The sequence below is a fragment of the Eurosta solidaginis genome, chromosome 1 (assembly GCF_040869045.1).
Source record: "Eurosta solidaginis isolate ZX-2024a chromosome 1, ASM4086904v1, whole genome shotgun sequence".
NCBI classification, from domain to species: domain Eukaryota; kingdom Metazoa; phylum Arthropoda; class Insecta; order Diptera; family Tephritidae; genus Eurosta; species Eurosta solidaginis.
The window spans coordinates 181,017,395-181,036,262 of NC_090319.1; the positions used below are offsets into that span (position 1 = coordinate 181,017,395).

The window sequence follows — 18,868 nt, forward strand, 5'->3', positions numbered from 1 at the left end:
GATTTCGCATCCATGACAATTAGGAAAATATTATCTTGAAATGGGCCTGCATAGTTTATGTGTATTCGGTCCCAGTTTGCATCTGGCTTCTCCCAATGATGGAGTGGTGTCTTACCGGGTTTAGACTGGACTTTCATGCAAGCTTCGCAAGCCTTGACTGTTGGTTCAATGTCACGATCGATGCCTTTCCAAAAGCAATATCTTCTAGCAAACTGTTTCATCCTAGTTATTCCCGGATGGGTATGGTGAAGTTTATGTAGTATTTGCGGTTGTAGCTTTTTCGGAATCAACACTCTTTGACCTTTAAAGATAATTTCATTATGAAGTGTGTATACATCTTCATTTTCATAATTGTTAAGTAAACTTGACTTAAGTTTAGATAGGTCTGGATCTATATCAGTTTCTGACGCTAGAATTTCCGCATTTATGAACTCACTTGAAATTTCAAAAATTGATACTGAATTCATTTACTTCTTCATTGATAATTTTGTCTGTAGACGGCTTTGTTAGAGTTGGCGCTGTGTGGGATAAACAATCGACATTAGCGTTTTCTGAACCCTTCTTGTAGACTATTTTATATTTGAAACTTGATAGAAATTCAGTATAACGTAGTAATCGTGATGCCGTTATTGCGGTCATTTTACTGTGCTGATGGAAAATTCGCGTAAGTGGTCGATTATCGGTAATGTGTTTAAACTTCCTACTGTATAGATACATAAAAAAGTGATTGATGGTAAATACAATGGCTAAAGCTTCTCGATCTAACTGGCTGTAATTTCTTTCAGCGGCAGTCAATGATCTGGATGCAAAGCGACGGGATGCTGTAGGCCATCCTTCATGTGCGAAAGCACACCTGCGATTCCCGTAGGACTTGCGTCGCATGCTACAATTACTGACAATTTGGGATTGAAAGGCATTAGCACTGTCTCACTGGCGATAATTTCTTTAAGTTTTAAAAACGCTGCCTCGCAACCGGAAGACCAAAAAAACTTTTTGTGGGTTTGTAGTAGTTGTCGCAGTGGAAACGTGATTGTAGATAAGTTTCGAATAAATCTTGAGTAGTACGTAACCATTCCTAAAAATCGTCTAACATTGTCTTGCTTAGCTGGTCGTGGCATATTTATTATCGCTTGAATTTTTGATGGTGATTTTGAAATTCTATTATATTGAACAACATGACCCAAATATTCGATCTTAGTTTGAAAAAATGAGCATTTATTTTTATTTAAATGTAAATCATGTTCCTTAAGGTGTTGAAGGCATTCGATTAGATTAGTTGCGCACTCTTCTTTTGTAGCTCCATGTACGATGATATCGTCGAAATATGACATTGTGTTTTTTAATCCAGATAATATTTTCTCAAAAATGCGATTAAATTCAGCTGGTTCCGTTTTGATAGCAAATGAGAGCCTATTTACCTTATATGTGCCTCTATGCGTAGATATTGTTTGGATAATGCTAGATTCTTCACTTACTCGAAGATGTAAATACGCCTTGTATAAATCAAGCCTACAGAAATAGTTGGAATCTTTGAGATTGATCAAATATCGTAAATGCAACGTATCGGGTAGTTTGCAGACACGAGCTGTGTATTAACGCCGACTTTGTAGTCGACGCAGAGTCGCACTCTGCAGTCTGCTTTAGAGATAATTACCAAGGGTGACCCCAGTCACTTCTTTCAACTTTTGATATGATCCCCGATTTTTCTAAATCATTTAGCTCCGTCTCAACACGGTCGCGTAGTACATATGGAACTTCTCGCTCCTTGATAAAACTCGGTTTAGCGTCTTTTCGGAGTTGAAGTGTGACTTCAAGGTTTGGCACACACCCTACTTTTTGTATAAAAACTTGTTGAAATTTGTGAATGATGTCTCCTATTTAACAAATATTACGCATTGGGTAGTTGGATAACTTATTTGCACATTGATTGTCTACTTGCTGTAAGTTGATTTTTAGATGTCTGATCCAAATTCGACCCAAAAGAGCATCATACCCATTTGGTACTACGTACATTTCTTCTACTGATCGGTGGTTATTGTATTCTACCTCTATATTTACTTTGCCATCTGGGACTATTACGTTTAATTACGATATTGGGGATGGTTGAAGTTTTGTTTTGATATTGACCTGTTCGAACTCATTTCGAGGAATTAATGTATAGCCTACCCCCGAATCTACTTCAAATTTTTGTCGTTGACTATTAATTTTAACAGTAATGTAATATTTACCCACGTCTTCCATCAATTCGCCATGATGACTTTTGTAAATATCAACTATTTGATTTATTCCGTATACCTGGTGAATTGCCTCATCGCCATCAACTGCTTTGTGACTCGACTTGTCGCTTGAATTACTCGTTAACGTTTTTATACATACTTGTTGAACGTGGCCTCTTTTGCCACATGAGTTGCATTTGAGATTATGTCGATTTGTTCGACACTCTTTCGTTTTGTGATTGTCCTTACCGCAGCGAATACACAAGTTGTCGGTGCCTAATTGCTTGTAATTTAATTTATAATTTGCGCACTTCGAATGTCTTGATGATGAACGATTTCTTGACGCCTGCCTACTGCGACTTGCACCTGCGAACATACCGTGTACCTTGTTAATTCCTTCACGACAGTTTGTGGTTTTGAATTTAACTCGCGGCTATCTATTTTGGACGCTTCTAAAGCAAGTGCCCTTTGCACAAGTTTCTCGAAATCTGACTCTTCTGATTGAAGAAGCTGCTCACGAATTGTGTTATGTTTTATTCCTCTAATGAATTGCGCACGAAGAAAAATGTTAGAAATGTCAGCATTGCATTGACATGCCGATATAAACGCAAAATCATTTATGTCCCGCCGGAGTAATGCCACAAAATCTGCCACGGATTGTTCTTCGTTTTGATATGTTGAAAGGAAACGGTGCTGTATTACTAATATGTTTTTTTTGGGACACAAATGTGTTTCTAGCTTCGCCACCACCTCCTCATACTTTAGATCTGTTATGCTTTTAGGCGGGATCAACGATACTAATAATCTGAAGTGTGTAGAGCCAATAGAATTGACCAGCATTTGATGGCATAAGGTTTTATTTGTTAATACATTCATTTGGAGGTAATTTTCGAATCTTTGTACATAAAGTTTGAAGTTTTCTTTCTTTTCATCGAAAGTCTCGAATGGCGGCAGCATAATGTGCGACGTCGACTGCGGTGACGTTTGTTGCAGTAACTCACGCTGAGTTTTAGTAAATACTTGTAATAATTGTTCAAATTGGTCCTTGTCAATGATTAAGGATTGTATTGCAACTTGTATTTTCTAATTTTATTTGCTGTATTACTTATTTTCACTCGTCGCCACTTGTTGTGATGTAATTTCACTTGAAATAAGTATGCACGCGTTATTTTCAATCTTCTTTATTATTCTGTATATTTAACTCTAAGGAAGGTAAAATTACCGGATGTAAAGCAATATGCAAAACTCGCTAGTACTCTGGAGTTGTTGCCAGACTGTTTGAATAATAATTAAAGTGAGACATAACAGCTGCCATAAAAAAAAAATAAATGTAAGGCGCGATAACCTCCGAAGAGATCTAAGGCCGAGCTTCCCTTCCAATTTGCGTCGTGCTCCTCTTGATTTTCCCTACAAATTGGCCGGACGGGACCTACATGTTTTATGCCGACTCCGAACGGCATCTGCAAGGCAGATGAGTTTTCACTGAGAGCTTTTCATGGCAGAAATACATCCGGAGCGCTTGCCAAACACTGCCGAGGGGCGACCCCGCTTAGAAAAATTTTCTTCTAATTGAAAAACCTTATTTCTAAAATTTTGATGTTGCTTTGCCCGGGAGTTGAACCCAGGGTAAATGGTGTGATAGGTGGAGCACGCTACCATCACACCACGGTGGCCATAACAGCTACCATAGTTGCCTTAAAAAATCCGGATTCGCTGCTTGACCAGTTATGTGTATCAATTATTGGCCTGCAAACTATGATCTACCTTTGCGTGTCTTATATTCCTCCTAATAGCCCTGACGAATTGTATTGTGATCATGCTGATAATATTGTGAACTTGGATGTAGATAGTAATAATTCTCAGTTATGCGTTCTTGGAGATTATAACTTAAGCAAAATTGTATGGTCCTCAATAGATGACAAGACGTTCACTGCCAGTTTACACTGTTTTAAATTTTAATTTTATGCCCCTATTATGAGACAAATTCGATTTTCGACTGTGGTTGGAAAAGCTGATCGAACGAATTTTCATTCGGTATTGTGACACTCATTCGATCAAGACTAGTGTCATTGTTCGATAATTCGATAAATTCAACTGTTCAGAAAAGCACATTCCCATCATCTGTCAAATAAAATAAAAGCAAAATTATTTATTGTGAAGAAAAAAGCTTAAGTACTGCAACTAACCAGGAATATAAAACGCTGAAATGAATTTCAACGCGTAATTGTAGCTTTCTAAACATTATATATTTCTAAACATGTTGTTACATGTGATAAAAACTAAACTTCATAATGACCATCGAAGCGTTCATGGCCATGCTATTTAGTAAAGATGAATGGCTGCAACAATGAACAAGAGCCAAGTCTATTCCAACCTTTTTGAAATTGGCATTCTCAGATTTTGCGCTCAGGATTGTCTCAACTGAGAATCGGGTACGAGAATGCACTCGGAATTTTTTCCACCTGATCCTTTCTGCAAGTTCCTTTTGTTATAAACGAATTTTGCCCATTTTTGAAACCAATCTTTCAAGCAGTTATTTTGTATTCACGACCTTGGACCTATATGTAGGGTTCCTAAATTATATTGACTTAATTATTTTTATTTAACTTTGTTATTATGTTACTTCGAACTTTGTAATTTTAATATGTTTTACTATATTTAAATTTTTGATTTTTCAAAAATTTTCATTATTATTCAATTTTGCATCATGAACATATAACATTTAATACATATTATAACATTAATTTTAACAAAATAAAGCATCCTACAATATATACGATTAATATAAATAGTTTGAAATTACTATTAGGTAGCAAAAGAGTAGAAGATAAACACAAAACTTACGTTTCAAAAAATTTTCTTCTAATTCGATGCAGCGTCGACAACAAATTTCTATTCGCTTCAAAATTGGATACACAACGAAAATTTCAACAGAGATTAGATGTCATAATACAAATTTCAAATTCGAATTTCGATGGTCGATAGCCAGCGAAGATCGAAAAATGCTCATAATAGGGGCCTTAGTCAGAGTGACTGTGCGGATGAATACCCTTCAAAAAACGAGAGTACTCTATAAATAATGTAAGGAATCCTGCTTTGGGAGTATAGGACTGCTCCAAATCTAATCTGTATTCATACAAAAAATGTGCTCCAATTAATATTGTGATGACCTAGGAGAGGAGTAGGTGATCCCACTCTCGCTTTGTTTGTGCGTATTCCATAGCGTACATACGTTAGAGTACTCTCCAAAGTACTTTCACTGTAGTACTCCATGGAGCACCCACAGAGGATCATATGCCAAAGTACTAAAAAGGAATTGTGTCGGAAAGAATTATCGAAGTGAATTTAATTTAAAATGAAAGTAAATGAAGAGGGGCAATACAACTTTTATATTTTATACTACGAATATTCTTATGTTATTTAGCATTTGCGTGAATAAAGAAATTAATATAATACGCATACGCATACGTGAATAAAGAAACTAATATAATATGTATACATAAAACCAGTGCGCTTTTGCATTTTATCAGAGTTGCCAAAGTAATATTTTATTATTAGTTATTTGCATGCAATATTTTACTTTTGGCAACTCTGTTCGATCGTCATCGTGTCGTGATCACTGTCGTTAAAAAACGAGCTATAATCGGCTGATGGTGGTCCGCAAACGCATTGCTAAGGAGTATTGTTAGAGTACTCCAACATGAAGAAAATGGAACACGTAATCCAAAAATGTTTGCAGGGTATACATACTATAGTATGTATAGAGAAATATTAGTTTCTTTATTCACGCAAATGCTAAATAACATAAGAATATTCGTAGTATAAAATATAAAAGTTGTATTGCCCCTCTTCATTTACTTTCATTTTGAATTAAATTTACTTCGATAATTCTTTCCGACACAATTCCTCTTTAGTACTTTGGCTTATGATCCTCTGTGGGTACTCTCACGTATATACTCCATGGAATACTCACAAACAAATCGATAGTGGGATCACCTACTCCTCTCCTAGGACATCGCAATGTTAATTGGAGCACATTTTTTGTATGAATACAGATTAGATTTGGAGCAGTCCAAAGGAGTATTCCTTACATTATTTATAGAGTACTCGCGTTTTTTGAACAGTAGCCATATTTCATCCCTGTAGCCCGTTTCTGTATCCTTGCGATACGAATTATATCGCAAAATGCAACCCTGATTCATGGTTATTGCAAGGTAGTGTTTCTGTATGAGTGGTGAGTATGTATTTTCGATATTTCTTGCGATATTCATATCACTAGCTCCGAAGGTTGTGATAGTATACATACGTTAAAAAGAAAATGAGTGAAACTCGTTAGTTTGTAGGTAACTGATTTGAATTTTTTGTTTTCTAATTAATTTTTTATTTTATAGAAAAAAACCAGAAGTGGAAAATTTTCAAAAATCAGAAGTCGAAACTGGTGGAAATTATGAAGGCCAATAAAAAAGTGGCAATGGGGACTTTTAGCGGTCCCAATAGTGCCTCCCTGAGCCGCAGTGCATGGGAAGCCGTTGCTCTTGAGCTAATAGCTCCGTCACATAATCAGTTTTTCATATAGATGAGTTAAACACAAGCTTATGCATTATGAGTAGAATGCACGTTTTCTTATGGAGGACGGTAGATTGAGCGACACTGGCGCCATCTGATATTGAAAATTAGCCAACCCTCAAATTTTGTTGCCAACAAATCATAAGAAGAAGAATTTGATATTTGTTAACAAGTTGAGCGTCGAAATAAAGAGCATAACCACAATTGGAAAATGTAATTAAATGTAATTATCTGCGAATTTAACTTACAATAATATGAACAAAGGCCAAATATAGATATTTTAAATGTTTTTAACACTGAAAAGCACACATCTCATGGATTTACAAAGTCAGCGCGCCAATGGTGCGATATAGCAAATTGGCATTCAGGCGGCTTCTTCGTCAACATGGTGTGAAATTGGCATTGACACCAATAATCATTGCTGATTCATTACCACAAGATTAGAGGACGTTCCTTGTATATCACAATTCGCTGCGTGCGATGCGCATGAATTCTCCTTATCAGCCCAGTTAGTATATCCATATGTTGATGGAATGGATTTGAATTGTGGCTGTCCGCAATCATGGGAATTTCTAAAGCATATGGCTGTGGTCTGCTGAGACAGCCAGAACTGGTGAAAGATATTGTAGGAACTACAAGGCGTGTGCTACTAAACAACTTTAGCATATCGATAAAATTACGCAGTGGAGGGCAATCAGTACGATCTACAGTGGAACTGGCACGTGAACTAGAAAAATGTGGTGCCACATTTTTGATATTACATGGACGAAACATGTGGCAGATGGTATCAGATCCTCTTAATATTAACGCTATGTCTGAAGTAAAGAAACCTCAAAAAACCACTTATTGTTAATGGCAATGTTCGCACTTGGCAAGACGCTAAAAATTTTAATGCACAAACACAGGCTGATGGTGTAATCAGCGTGAGGTTTACTTTCAAATCAATGGTTGGACATTGCTACACGTGCTGGTTATCACATACATATTCAATATTTTCATCAACATCTTACATTTATTTGGAGCAGTCATATGAAAAGGAAGCAGCGCTTGGTGTTCAACAATTTTACGAGCAAGCAACAAATATTTAAATTTTTCGAGGAACGTTATGGCTTGAAGCCTCACAAAGACTCGTATAGTAGCCCCTTGGTATATATATATACTATCCTCAACTAAAATATGACGGGGTGGAAGTTAATAAATCATCAGATGTGCTCACTTGTAATGAGAATTCGGATGGTAAATTTTTTAATGAATTCCAAGATGAGGTGTCGGCAACAAACGACGAAAATGATTTTGAATTAGAGGGCAGCTTTTTCACACTACTACACTGAATAAAAATATATATGAAAGTTTAGCAACTTATCTAAATAATAAATATCGAGTAAAGTTTTTTACAGAACCTATCTTAAATTTAAAGACACACCATTAGTTGTGGTTTATCTGATGGTGTTTATTGTGTTAAAAACGTTTGTTTTCCTAATCTCAAAAATCCCCTTAAAAATTATTGTAGGTCATAATTAAAGGGATTTTGGCAACTAAGGAGTAGAAGGTTCAATGGGGTTGTTGTTGTAGCAGTGCTTCGCCCAATCCAATTGGCGCGACCGATCACAAATTGTCATCAATATCCTCTAACGGAAGTTCAAGGAAACTTGCAGTTTCAACAGGGAAGGACCATAGGGAGAGGGGTGTTAGAGGCGTTGTTTCCAAATTACAATTGAAGAGATTGTTGGTGTTATGTAGGGACATATATTTTGTACCTGTTACAGTACCCAGATCTAAGTTGAGCTACATTGACGCGCGTTTCCCTAGGCAGAGTGCGCTCCCCTTCTGTGAGTTCTGGGTATTTTTCTTTAACAACTGGGTTCGTCGGGAAATTCTTGGCATAGATATCACTGAGGACCTGCTTGTGCTTTTTGGCTGTCTTCTCAGGTGCGCTATTTCCTTATAATGCTTAAGCTCCTGGGAGATGTAGCCTCATCAATCAGATGTCTGTTTTGATGATCAGGTTTCTGGGTGTTCAACAGAAACTGTTTGTTCAGCATTTCATTTATCTCCCTAATGGGGAGTACTCTCGCCTCATTTTGTAGGTGGTGTTCTGGGGACATAGCGGTTCTGAGGGAAGAATTTTGGCAGGGTGCCTTTCATGGGGGTGTTTGCGCCTTGCACTCACCGGCATCACCCCAAACCGTCGAATCGTAGGTGTTTTTTTTTACACCCTCCCTCCCTCATGTAGGGGCGGAGGAAAAATTTTGAAAAAATAGTAAGGAGGGCGGCTTTCCAAATAAGAAGTCGTTAGGAGCTTGCTCCGCAAAGGCTACGGCTACCCTTTTCTGACCATAGATATATAAGTTTTTCTATATCACAGGCGCACGCAAGTCCTAAGTACATACAAAATATTAGAAAAACTAACTGGGGCTACTATAAGAAGATAATAGGTAAAAAGCTATCTGAAGAGGTACGAGCCCCAGAAAGCGAGGAGGAGCTAGACGTGTTTGTAAATAATTTCAGTCAAAAATGTAGGAATGCTTAGATAGGGCTTGCCCGACTAAAAAGGTTTTGGAAACTCACAAACCACCATGGTAGTCATCTGATCTTGATAAGCTTAGGAAGTCATGTAGGGTGGCCATTAATAAAGCAAAGCATGATGGACATGAATCCTCATGGGCTGCTTATAAAGCGAAAATAAATATATATAAAAAGCAATCCGCAATGGAAAGCGATCCTCCTGGAGGGATTTCTGCGGCAGGATTGAATCCACATCCGCGGCCTCCCGGTTAAGGAAGGTGCTATCGAAATCTCCAACTCAGCTAAGTTACGTCCAAGAGCCGGATGGGCACTGGACGAACTCCAGAGCTGAAACCATATACTTGCTAATGGATACGCACTTCCCAAAAAGTACGGGCGTGTCTTCAAGTATTGTCAGCGGAGGGTCACCTAATGATCATCTGATAAGCGAAATCACAGATGATAAAAGGATATATTGGGCTTTACAGACCTTCAAGCCCTATAAGTCGCCGAGGCCGGATGGAATTTTTCCGGCTCAGCTCTAGTATACTGCCGAACTTATAAGACCCTGGATTAAAAGAATGTTTATAGGTTGTCTTAGGCTCAATTACGTACCAGTATCGTGGAGGGAAGTCAACGTGGTCTTTATCCCCAAGGCAGGGAAACCCTCCCACTCTAAACCAAATGATTATAGGCCTATAAGCTTATCTTCTTTTCTGCTTAAAGCGCTCGAAAGACTTCTAGAGGACCACATCAGGAGGAGGTTTGAGCCGTCGCTTCTTTCGCAAGCTCAGCATGCCTATACTAAGGGCAGGTCAACTGACTCGGCCTTGCACTCACTGGTATCCGCAATCGAAAGGTCACTAGACCTCATGGAATACACATTGGTGGCATTTCTAGATATAGCGGGTGCCTTCAACAACGTTCTCCCGCAGGCCATCATATCGGCGCTGACCGATCTGGGGGTGGACGCGTGCCTGGTGGAGTTTATATACAATCTGCTTACGCGTAGGCAGATTAAAACTGAGCTAGGTGGATGCGTGATCCGCAGACCGGTCGGCAGAGGCACTCCGCAGGGGGGTGTTCTCTCTCCGCTACTTTGGGTGGTTACCGTCAACCAACTACTGCGCCTCATGGAATCAGAAGGTCACCAAGTGATCGCGTATGCAGATGACATCTGCGTCACCATGCGGGGGAAATTACCGCAAACACTTTGCAACCTAATGGAAGGGGAACTATCCAAAATTTCGCACTGGGCCACAGCCACAGGCTTGGAAGTCAACCCGGATAAAACCGAGCTTGTCCTCTTCACGAGGAGGTAAAGTACCAAATCTAGCACCACAAAATTTTTAGCGTTTAGCGATCGAGTCAAGTATTTGGGATTATTTCTGGATAGGAAGCTATTATAGAGTGACCATATAGTGGAGCGATGCAAGAAGGCAGCAGCAGCGCTGTTCACCTGCAAGAGGGCAATTGGCACCTCCTGGGGATTCTCCCCAAGGTGACATATACAGCCATTGTGCGCCCGATTCTTCTTAATGGTGCCTTGGTCTGGTGGCCTGCACTAGCTAAAACTACCTATCTTAAGACGCTTCAAAAGGTGCAACGGAGTTCGGAGCTCTGCATCACCGGGGCTCTCGGCGCCACTCCATCTGAAGCACTCAACACAATGCTATACCTTCCACCTCTTGACCTGGTGGCGAAGGAAATAACGGTCATCACCGCTCTACGCATAAGGGAAACAGGTCTCTGGTCAAATTGATCTAGTGGACACGCAACAATCCTGGGCACGAACGCCCCAGTCCCAATACCGGTGCGCACTGACTACTGCACGCCAAAAATCGTCTTCGTTAAAAAATATAGTAAATATATACCATCGCGACAGGACTGGAATACCAGACAACATACGGTACCGGGTGCCATCAACATATTCACGGATGGTTCTAAGCTTGACGGGAAGGTGGGACAGGCCTCTTTTCGCCGGATCTGGGCCTAGAGTTCTCTTTTCGCCTACCAGATTACTGTAGTGTTTACCAAGCGGAAATGCTGGCAATACACAAGGCTGTGAACCATCTAGGGTCTATGCCTAAGGATGCTAAATGGGTGTTTATTTTCTCAGACAGCCAGGCCCTGGACTCATTCGTCGAAAACGCAAAGTCGGTCACTGAATGCCGCAGATCTCTTAACGAGATGGCTCACCACTTCAGTATCAGCCTTATATGGGTACCTGGGCACAGGGATATTGAAGGCAATTGCAGAGCAGACGAGCTTGCCAGAAGAGGCACCACCGACCATATCCTTCCGGGAAATGATTCGGTAGGCATACCCATGGCCACTTTCAGGCTTCGTATGAACACAAACACTATAAGAATCGCAAATGGACTATGGTCAGCCATATCATCGTGTGAGACATCCAGGCAAACTGTGCCCTCATATCGTCCCTGATAAGGGTTCTAACAGGGCACTGCTTAATAGGCACGCATGGTGCTAGAATGGGGGTAACGACCTTCGACTATTGTCGCAGCTGCAGATGTACAGAAGAGGAAGAGAGCGTCCAGCACCTTCTCTGTCACTGTCCAGCGCTTAGTAGGCGTAGGATGGCTATCCTTGGTAAACCTTTTCTACATGACCTCGCTGAGGTCTCTTGCTATGAAGTAAAGGCTCTAGCAAAATTTATAATTTGCACGAGGTGGTTTGACCCGCTTTAGGCAGGGTAGGGGTCCTCTGGTGGCCTAAGTAGTGAGCTGGTACCATAGTGTCCAGCTCAGCCCTTGCAACCTAACCTAACCTATCACTGAGGACCTGCTTGTGCTTTTTGGCTGTCTTCTCAGGTGCGCTATTTCCTCATAATGCTTAAGCTCCTGGGAGATGTAGCCTCATCAATCAGATGTCTGATTTTATGCTCAGGTTTCTGGGTGTTCAACAGAAACTGTTTGTTCAGCATTTCATTTCTCTCCCTAATGGGGAGTACTCTCGCCTCATTTTGTAGGTGGTGCTCTGGGGACATAGCGGTTCTGAGGGAAGAATTTTGCAGACCTGCATTTTTTTCCAGTGAGTAAAATTTAGGCTTGGCGACCATATCAGGGACGCGTAGAATGCAATCGGCCTTGTAAGTGGAAATGGGCGTTTCTTTGTTTTCACCCCAAGTGCTGCGGGCAAGCGGGCAAGAGATTAGAGAATTTTATTACGGCTCTAAATTTTAGGTACAATTGCGGATGCATGCTCACCAAAATCTAGATCTTGCTCAAACGTCACATCCAAGATTTTGGGGTGTAAGACAGTCGGTAGCGTAGTGCTATTGACGTGGATGTCGTCATTTGGCAGAATGGCTTCAAGTGTCTTGGCTACTGGCGATAGGAGAGATATCGGTCGATAAGAATCTCCTATGTTAGCTGGTTTCCGAGGCTTTAATAGCGGAACTACAATGACCCTTTTGCGGAGACGACGAAGGTGGACAAGGACAGGTTGAAGACATGCGCCAGATAATTAAATCGCTCTTTGCCAAGTTTTTTAAGGCCTATTTCTTTAGATGGTTTAGCATGAACGATAGCATTTTCAACGTCTTTGGCGGTGATGGTAATTGGGGACACGCTGGGTTTATGCTTGTGTACGCGTCTGTTGGCTCGCTGTCTGACTTTGTGAAGCACAGAATGCATTACTTATTGTCGTCAGAAAGCGCTCGCCCATTTTTTCGAACCTAACAGCACTTTATCGCCGAATGCGATGGATATTTTGTCGTTGTGCTTAGTTGGGTTCAATACGGACCTTACGGTAGACCATAGCTTACCCACACAGGCAGAGAGGTTACAATTCTTTAGGTGCTCTCCCCATTTCTCCCGCTTGTGCTTATTCGCAAGCTATCTGATGCGTAGGTTAATGTCTCTTATTTCTCTCACTAGAGTTGCGGCATCCGCAGGAAAGTGTGGCCGGATTTCCGGGATTCTTCCGGCGGGAATAAAACTAGTCGACGCGAATTCGATGACCTTGCGGAATGCACGCTCCCCTTGATGGGTATCAGTCGGGATTGGGAGGGTACCGAAGCGATTGTCTGTGAACGTTTTGTAATCTTCCCATTTTCTCTTTTTGAAGTTGACGAAAGCGTATAATTTTATATATAATTATTATGGGGAGGAGCAGATACGAACGAGAGAGGCGAATCTCTATTTTGTTACATCCTGCAAACCAATTTGCAGATAGCCAACTAGGGAAATGTCCATAAATACATTGGTTCAACATCCAGTAATGTTTTGTGTATTACATTGAGCTCCGAGCGTGATATATCAAGGTATGATTGGATGTTTCTTGATAGACTATCCTTCTCCGACCACGCGTATATCAGCTTCAGCACCCCCTAAAGAGGGTAGAGAAGGGAGGAACATTTAGAAACCCTAGGTCAACGAACTGTACTAAATTCCAGAAACAGGTAAAAACAAAACTGGGACAACCCAAAGCGGTTTCCAATGTGTAGGAACTGGAGGAATCGAATGAATTCCTAACAAGGGCGCTTATGACTGCGTATAAACAAGCTTGTCCTCTAAGAAGATTCAGAGGAAAAACAAAGCCGCCATGGTGGAGCAATGAGCTGAGTCTTCTAAGAAGACCTGTAAAAGAAATGTTTAAGCTCGCAAGGACCGCGGAAAACGAAGCGTGTCGGGACGAGTACAGGAATCTACTGAGGATCTACAAGCGTGAAATTTGCAGGGCGAAGAGAATCTCATGGAAAAGTTTCTGTACGGACATAGAGTGCTCCAGCGAAACAGCACGGTTGAAAAAAAGTCCTATCAAAGGGAAACATAGTCCAGGGACTAATAAATAAATAGAACGGGGAATGGTCACGTAATAGCGAGGAATCCCTTGAGGTGCTTCTCGACACACATTTCCCATCGGGAGACGGTTTAGAAAAGCCAGCAGACATCACTCAAACTTCGATCACGGAGCGGGTAGTGCCGGGGTTGGTGACCGATACCAAGATGGAATGGGCGGAGAGAACGTTTTCTAAGTTTAAATCGCCGGACACAGACGGTATATCCCCAGCCATGCTACAAGTTTCAAGTATGGCGGTCGTGAAATGGCTTAAAATAATATTCGGTGGGTGCATAAGGCTGAATCATATACCGCACTCTTGGAGAACTGCTCGTGTAGCTTTCCTACAAAAGGCGGGGAAGATCGGTCACGTGTATCCCAAAGACTATAGACCCATTAGCTTAACATCATTTCTGCTCAAAACCTTTGAGAACATAAAGTCCAACGTGGATGAAAAGCTGTTCTCCACAGCACAGCATGCGTACACAAAAGGCAATTCGGTAGACACCGCAATGCATAGGGTGGTAATTAGCATAGAGAAATCCCTGGAATATAAGGAGTATGCTCTAGGAGTCTTCTTGGACATTGCTGGGGCTTTCAATAATGTTTCTAAATGGGCGATTATGGATAGTCTTAATTACATTAAAGTACATCCCGCCTTAATCAAATGGATCGGCTGCATGTTAAATTGCAGGAAGATTACATCACAATGGGGATTGTACGAGGCCACGAAATCAGTGGGGCACGCCGTAAAGAGGGGTGCTATCACCTCTGCTGTGGACACTGGTCATCAACCAACTGCTCAGGCGATTCGATGAGGGACCCGTAAAACTTACGGCTTACGCAGATGACGTTGCAATTGTCATAAGTGGAAAGTGCCTTCCAACGATTAGTTCTTTGATGGATCGGGCGCTTCGGGATATTCATACCTGGGCATCTAATGTCGGGTTGAAAGTCAATGCGGAGAAGACGGATATGGTCTTGTTTACAAAGAGGTACAAGGTCCCAAATTGGACCAGGCCTAAGTTAGGAGAGGCGACCTTACAGGAGAAACCTTGCTCAAAATATCTAGGAATCATCCTGGCCAGTAAGCTCTCATGGAAGCTCAACGTGGAGGAGAGGGCGAAGAAGGCCTTAACGGCACTTTATGCATGTAATAGAATGCTGGGGTGTAAGTGGAGCTTATCGCTCTCTCTTTATCACTGGGTTTGTACAGCGATTGTAAGCCCTATTCTATACTATGCAGCTCTTTTTTGGTGGAAAGCCACACAAAAAACAACATACCTCAAAAAATTAGAGGGGATATGCAGACTATCGATGCTTAGCATCACGGGAGCCCTGAAAACAACCCAGACTGCTGTGCTGTATGCCATTCTGCACATTCCACCTGTAGACCTGGTAGCAAATAACATAGCATTAACAACTGCAACCAGGCTCGGTGCCTCGGGGTAGCTTGAGCGCCGACCATATAGACATAGTAGCGTCATCAATCACAAGACGAACAGACTATTTGATTCCCTACCTGCGCTTCGAGGGAGGTCTTAAGGCCACAATAGAGGTGGACGTTTGGCGCAAGGGTGCGCAAATGGTGGACGAGGCGACACATGTGTACACAGATGGTTCCAAAGTAGTGGAAGGAGTAGGGTCTGCGGTATACTGTGCTGATCCGGAAATAAGCAGATCTGACAGACTACCAGATTACTTTAGCGTTTTCCAAGCGGAAATATTAGCCGTAACCAAAGCAGTAGAAACCCTGGAAGAGAATAGCTTAAGCTGCAACCGTGTTAACTTTTATATTGACAACCAAGCAGCAATTAAGGCAATAATCTCGCATAGCACAGCACCTAAATGCGTGTTAGAGGGTAAGCAGTCTCTGGAGAGAATCGGGACAGGGAGAAACATACATCTATATTGGTTCCCAGGGCATATGGGAATAGATGGGAATGAAAAAGCGGACGATCTAGTTAAAAAGCGCGCATCGCTTGAAGCTATCAGTCAGTTATAGCAGACGTAGGAAGTGCAGGTTGGAGGAGGAAACGATCGAGCACGTTCTGTGCTCGTGCCCTGCACTTGCCAGGCTAAGACTCCAGCTATTAGGAGTGATACAGCTGTCAGATCTAGAAGCAGCCAGTGGCTTAAGTCCTAGGAAGCTTCTAGTATTTGCCAAGAGGACGGAGTTATTTTATAACATAGGTCCTGGTTTTTGATAGGGTTTTTCAGTTTGGTCGTTAAAACAAACTTCTGGTAACACTGCGGACTAAATCAGTCTATGTGAGGTCCTCATGGACCGACCAGTTCAACCTAACCTCACCTGGCCTCCCAAATTTACACATTTGGCTGTTACTCACCGCTGTTACTGTCACGCATAAGCTTGTGCTAAACGCATCTATATGAAAAATATCATTGCGTCACGGCCTTAAATGCGGTCACAAAATAACAATTTGTATGACTTAATTTTTGTTATTATACTGTTACAATATTAGCAACACTAAGGGGTACTGCCATCTCTAAGCGGATGCTAAACAGTGTTATCATGCACATCCATAGATCAATCATTATGTATCTACATAAACGAGTCAATAATTGCGTCTACACATATGTACGTATACGAGCAGCGGAGAAGCAATGCACAAACACATGCATATATCTTATCTGAATTGCTCACAAGAGAGGGCAATAATTTGTGCAGGTATTACTCAAACGAGAAGTTATAAACATAGTCGTGGATGGCGATTTTGTAGCTGATAACTAACTAGTAAGTTCTGGAATGGAAAAGCCTAGAAGTATGCAATGAGAAATCAAAAATTATAAAAGGCGCGACAGAAGAGGCGAGAATTCAGTTTCATTTGAGCTATCAATAAGTTTGGTTATTAAGCAAGCTATTCGTTGCAAAGTTTGAGTGTTGTGAAGTACTTTAATAAAGGCCATTTTGCATTATTAAATATTGGAGTTATTTATTCAACAGTTTAGTGATTCGAACTTAGCAGAGGTTTGCAAATAAGAGGTTTTGCAAGTAAATTCGTACCAATACCTTTTTCGCTATTGATGACAGATCCTATTGTTTTATGTTAGTTCCTTACGAAACTGTGCACGCGCAGGTGTGTATTCTTCAAGTAAGTATATTCAATTGGATTTTTTTTTTTTGTACCACGCATACTTTTGCGGAGGTTTATCTGCGCGACCAGAACGTGTTCTATAATTGTTTACTGGTTCATTTCCGCTGCTTCCATCTGACTCATCACATTCAGCAGTGTTGTACTCCGATAGGGAGTTATCGACGCTTCCACAGTCAACCTCTGTCGGATGTTCTAATTCCCCAGCGATAACACCGTTTGATGGATTTATAGTGCCTACCCCTTCGTTATTCGGCTCTATGTTGTTGCCATTCTTGCTTACAATATTCTGGTCATTATAATTATAACTCTTGTTAATTGGTATAATCTCAATTTTTGGTAGATTATTCCCTCAACCTGATTTAATATTTGCCTGAAACAGTAAGTCGCTAGCATCAAAATCATCATTATTTGTTTTGGTTATTAACCTACGATTACGTCTAAAATAATTATCAAATGAATCTCTAATGATATATGAGCGGCTTTTAACCATTCCACTAACTTTTCCGTAATACCATTTTTTCATTTTTTTTTTAAATAACTAAGTGGCCAATATTCAGTTTCGACAATGACTTTGCGTTTTTATCATAATAATATTTCTGTTTTTCCTTTTTTCTAACAATCTTGTTTTGAATAAACTCTTCTTTCACGTGTTTTCTACTAAGCATTTCTTCTAACACTGGCAGCTTTGTTTTAATTAATCTACTGAAGAAAAATTCCGATGGGATAATACTTATGCTTGCCACTGGCGTTGTATAGTCACCCCTATTCTGCATTTCGATTACGTTCCCGTTCTACGCTACACAAATTATAGCTGTCTATTATAGTGGAATCAATAGCCGAGGCTTTATTTGTGGAGTTGGAAAGCAACGCATACGAAAATGCCCAGGCGAGAATGGAAAGGCAAATATTGCGAGATTTGTGTAATCCATTTGACATGAGTGACGATTTGTAAGAAATTGATCTTAAAAGTGGTAAAGTTTAATGACTTATTTTCTTATTTAGGTTCAAAAAAACTTTCGACTTAATAAGGATGCTTTCAAGTATGTGTTAGATAATTTTGCGGGGCAAATACGTTCAAGGACTTCGACATCGACATGTTATTTTTGACCTGGAAACATATAAAAAACAATCATCATCAAGCCTTCTACGTTTCTTAACAAGTTTTACTTACATTTTTGTTAAAATTGTGTTATAAATTAATGAAAAAATAAAAAGTAAATATTTTTCCGCCAACTAATTTACAACTTAGAAAAACGGAACTACGATCGCAATGCAGAATACACAAAATCGAACGATTCGAAGTTGGATCGAAAGAGATTGGAACACAGAATACCAAAATTGCCAAATGGAAAAAATTCCAATCCAAGGCGAAATGCAGAATAGGGCTGAGTATTCCATAATTCTATACTGAAACTGATCCACTTCATTGGCCTCAAAGCAACTTTTTAAAATATTTTTAGCGATTGCTACTCGTTTTTCAGCCATTCCATTACTCTGTGGGTATCGTGGACTCGAATATTTAAATTGAACATTAAATTCACGTTAAAACTCTGAAGGGAACATTATCAGTTTTTATTTTCGAAGGGTATCCGATCAAGTTAAATATAGAGCAAAGAACATTAATAATATGTTCGGAAGGTTTATTGCTGACTTTTATAGCTA

The 18,868-nt window shown here is 40.4% G+C and overlaps 1 pseudogene; it reads left to right on the forward strand.

Annotated features, from left to right (window-relative positions):
• The first annotated feature begins 1,365 nt into the window (after window positions 1-1,365).
• LOC137238942 (tRNA-dihydrouridine(20a/20b) synthase [NAD(P)+]-like) lies at window positions 1,366-18,158 on the forward strand (annotated as a pseudogene).
• The last annotated feature ends 710 nt before the right edge of the window (window positions 18,159-18,868 follow it).